Source organism: Drosophila gunungcola, unplaced genomic scaffold (genome assembly GCF_025200985.1).
Source record: "Drosophila gunungcola strain Sukarami unplaced genomic scaffold, Dgunungcola_SK_2 000219F, whole genome shotgun sequence".
In the NCBI taxonomy this organism is placed as follows: Eukaryota; Metazoa; Arthropoda; class Insecta; order Diptera; family Drosophilidae; genus Drosophila; species Drosophila gunungcola.
This window is the reverse complement of record NW_026453380.1, coordinates 67,620-72,423: the sequence shown is the minus strand read 5'-3', so window position 1 is coordinate 72,423 and position 4,804 is coordinate 67,620. Positions and strand designations below refer to the sequence as shown.

The following is a 4,804-nucleotide window of genomic DNA, read 5'->3' as shown; positions in this document are numbered from 1 at the left end:
GCATTGATTCTGTGTAAATCTTGGGGTTCTGTTCGTTCATATGATTTTGTTTCATCGCCATTTGAGTATAATTTTCAACAAATTCCGTTAAACAGATTTTTTAAGCTATTCAATAAAAAAATTAAAATATTTTTAAATTGGCACTCATAACTTTTAAAAAATATACAGCTTAGAAAATTTTACCCATCACCATAACTACACAAAAAGATAATTATACATTGAGTGTGACATTGTTCTTTACGATGTACAAATATAGAAGTAAATTTTCTTGCTCCCACCGTACTATTCAATCGCGCACAATCAGTTTGTGTTTCCGCTCTTATCGGCGCTTTGATAAGCAGTATCATTGTAGCCTCCCACACTTCTTCCTCGGTACTTGCACTTTAAAACTTGTTTACCCTTTGTTTTCCGGCATAATAACTAACTTTATATTTGCAAGAATTGCAGTTGTTACAACTGGCCAGACAGTTGGCAGTTTTTCCGTGTTAATTTCATCAACAATCATGCGCTGCGTATGCAGTGTATGCAAGTAAGAGGTAAAAGGCACTACCGAAATCAAGGCCGCCCAGACAAGTTCACTTTAGACTTCTGGTCAACAACACCAGTTAAAGTTGCTCTTACGGCATCGGACAAAAAAACTGTTGACTGTAAAATTTAGCTTAAAATGTTTGAAAGCTCCAAGTCCTTGACTTTGGATTTTGGCTTTTGGAATTTACAGAAAATATTACTTGAGATGTAGAAGTGTCATTGCAATTTTTCCCTTGAAAAAATGTTGTTTTTTAAATAAAGCAAGAAATATACAATTTCGTAAACTTTTAAGCTCTTGGGTCGTCCTTATTGCCAAAAAGGTTTCTTAAGAAAAATCTTAAAACGGAAAGCAGAGTCGCGACGGCAGCTTTAATAGAAATTGGGCCCGGACTGGTTTCCAGACCGGCACTAGCTCATCACTTTTCCTTTTTTATGAGAGTCAAGGTCGAAAAAATACGCACGGAGCGCCGCCTAGCTAAAATTATTGATTAAAAGCAGCGACAAAATTAGTAACTGGTTTCTTATTTGGACCAGTATCAGGCAAGATCGGATATGTATTGTATTGTTAGGAAAAGAAATCATTAAAATGGAAATAATTTTGCTTTAAAACCGGTGTCAGCGCCAGCGAAAAATGTTATCATTTTTAACCGGTTTGCGTTTGGCAACATTTGCTGCCCATCAGTTGATCCCATGTTTTGGGCTTGTAGACTTTTAATTGCATCTGGTCAATGGAAGAACTGGTCAAATTTAACTTTGATATGCTAGCGCAATATTCAAATGGCTTACAAGATCTTAACTCTTAAGAAATAAATACCACTAACTATCTATCACGGATTAAAATGAACCTATTGTAGAATCCATATGTGTTCAAAATAGTTATTCAAGTGCAGTGGCTTATTAAGAAATGTTGTTTGGGAATAAGTGTACAGTTATTTCTTTATTTTAAAACAAACTTACCTTTTTACACAACAAAAAATCATTTTAATTACATAAGTATACATATGTAACAGCTAAAGAAGGGGTGCCCATACATTGTTTATGGCAGAGCAAACACCAATACCAATGCAATGAAACACAATTACATTGGTGCATGAGTTTTTTATTTTCAAGTCGTTACATGAAAAATGTTAGTGATTTTTAAAATAGGGGAAAAAAACAAGAATAACATTAAATGGCTATCCGAAAGAATTCTTTAGTCCCACTTGTTATTGTATGTACAAAAAAAAGAAAAATCTGACCAAAAAAATTCATCGCTGCGATGTTGACCAATCCTCCAGCAACGATGACAAGAAGTGATTTCTGGCAGTGCAAATATTCGGCAATCCAACAACAGAATGACTTCCGTTTAGCGCGGCTAACGGGGAATCCTATGCAATTGTTATTGCTCGTCTTGGCGACCGGTGCAAATTGCCTACGCATTAGCGCAAGAAAGATAAATTAAAAGTAAAAAGTAAAGTTGCTTTGCTCAGCGACAGAGGATGCGAATGAAGAAGATGATAATGGCCTTCGTATGCTGAGAACAGCACATGTATGTATGTATATGACTTTGCTCTTCCTATGTACATATATCAATGAGCAATTCAACAAAAAAGCAACAAAGTAGCCGGTACAAATTTGATTTGCAAAAGACCGAGTCTTGCTACTTTTTTCTTATAAATATTTCTAAAGCAACAGACAAGTGATATGTCGTTAAGAAGGTATTGCCAAATGTTTGATGCCTTTACATAGTTGGCCCAAATACAATAGTTTTGAACATTACAATAAGTTGTACATACCCAAAGAAAAAACTAGAACGAATAATTTTAGCACGAACGTTCTTGAAAATCGGCCGAATAATTCTTTTTTTTTTTTAGGACGAACGTGTACAGAATAAGTCATACTTGATAATAATATTTTAAAATGTTTTTTTTAATACATAGGGAAAACGATATTTTTCGCTTTATCCCTGCTTATAGTGTTTGTAAATAATATCAGAATTATTAAACATTATTACATTACAGTAATGTAATTATTATTACAGTAAACTCTATTAAAAACTATTAATTTAACAAAAAAACAAGAACTATTAATTTAAAACAAGAACATTTCGTTCTTAAAATGATTGGCCTAGGGGGTAAGTGTCTTGGAACATCAAACATTGGGTAAGCTATTAAGAACCCGAGCTCAAATCTCAGACAAAGTTATCAATTTTTTTTTTTTTTGGTTTTTATGTTTTTTTTTCAAACGTTCTGCTTTTATTTAAATTTTTATCTAGTTGACCTCAAAAGTATAGCAAATAAAAGCTATTTGATTGCAAACAAATTGCTTCGAATTTTTAAACGGGCGTAGTACACAGTAAATTGTGATGCCAGTGTGGCGCAACCAGCTAATGCGTCTACGAATCCAAAGGCCTCTGTTCGAATCCCGGTTGGGTCGACTTGCAGTAAAATGAATAATGTTTGCTTTTCTGTTTCCTTTACATATCAATTTATCATAATCCCTTTCAATCTAATTTTATATGGAGTCAAAGAGAAAAGAAAAAAAAAGAAAAAGAGACAAAAAAACATTTTTTAAAAAAACTTAAGTTAAGAATCTTTCATACTTGCATGAAGAATTTTTCGTACTCAAATTAATATCTTTCGCACATTCTTCAAGCACTTCTGAGTACTTGGACTGATAACGTTCATTCTCAAATGTAGATCTTCGGGATTGAATAATTCGTACTTGAATATAGCCTTTCGTTCTTAAATCAAAAAAAATTCGAATTTTACCCTACTTTTGACATCGTTCGTTCTTGATTTGACATCGAAATTCTAGATTTTTTCTTTGCGTGTATTCATTTTTAACTATTTATTATAAAGACCGTGTTTTTAAGTTAAGGTATGAACATTTTTTACTAAAATATTAATTACTTTATACCCTTGTCAGTTTTTAAGCAAACTAGTCTCTCAGTTTTACGAAAACTAACAAAAACCCAAAAGTTGTACATATTTCTATTGATGGCAAGTCGGAACAAACCTTATCGGACGACTTTATCTTATAGCTCCCCTAGGAAAAATAAATGAAAAATACAAAAAATGTATAATACCCTCTGCAAGAGTATAGAAATATAACTGTTTGCAACGAAGTGAATATATTTTTGATCAGAAAACATATGTACACTAGTCGGCATAATTATTTTGACGAAACCTCTTTTTGACTATTGAACTCAGCTTTAGTTGAAATCGTCAAATAACGCTGCGAAAATGAGGCGCAAAAAAAAGAATATATTTTAAACTATGTATGTATGTGCATGCCAAATGTTCATTCGTTTTCATCTTTCATTCTCGGTGTGCATCTTTATGGAAATATTATCACACTTTTAACTGTGATCCATACTAAACGTTGTTATTAAAATAAAAGATATTAAATGTTATATAACATGGCTTGAACTACTGAGTTAAGTTTGGTTAGCAGATCTTCAATGGTAGCAGAATTAAACTCTGGAATGGCAGTCAAAGACATTGTTTATGAGTTTAATGTGTCATGTCTGCACTAACAAATTAAAAAAACATAATGACATGCGAAGTTTAAGAAGATCAGTTGCTAAGCGCAAAATAGAGCTCAGTGAAGAAACTAACTCAAATTAACAACTTTGATTATATAATTGTCAAACAGTACCATTTTTTTGTTACAGGCAACACGTGCAACACTGATGCAGAACGCGCTGCAATTTTGCTCCAGTGGCAAGCACCCAAAACCATGGAGTAAAATGGAGATATTATGCTGGTCAACTGCATCTCTGTAGCTGCCGAGGTCATTAACCCCTTATTGGCAGAGTATGCACCTGTAACAGAAAAATCTGCCTGCAACAAATGCGTGAAGGCGCACATCAATAAAATGGCCACAGTAACCATCGATGCTAAAAACATCAGCAGGCTAGATGAATGAACATTTGAATTGCAAAGAAGAGGAATGTAATAAATGCAATTAAATTATCAGTACAGTTTTTGAAATTATGGGTAGGGTCTTATTTTTTATCAATCTTGCTCTTTTTACAGGCAACTATATTATAATTGATTTGTGTACCATGGCAGACACAAGGTGCGAGGAAGTCTATTCCAACGCAATTATATTTGCAAAATTTCGGATAAATTAATTTGGAAGGGTTTGTCTGATACCATGTGGACAACATTTGAACTGCGACCTGCCAGTTACAGGGCATTACACAGCCGTTCTCCGTCACAGCAATGAATGCTGGACAGAAATCACATTTAAGGATCATTGTTTCTTTCCGGAAGTTTTTTTTTTTTGTAAA

The 4,804-nt window shown here is 33.5% G+C and overlaps 1 long non-coding RNA gene across 1 annotated transcript; it reads left to right on the top strand.

The window, feature by feature from the left end:
• Positions 1-1,109: 1,109 nt before the first annotated feature.
• LOC128266001 (uncharacterized) lies at positions 1,110-4,487 on the top strand. The gene is made up of 2 exons (XR_008268999.1): positions 1,110-1,451; positions 4,184-4,487. It is a non-coding gene; the product is annotated as an uncharacterized LOC128266001 (long non-coding RNA).
• The last annotated feature ends 317 nt before the right edge of the window (positions 4,488-4,804 follow it).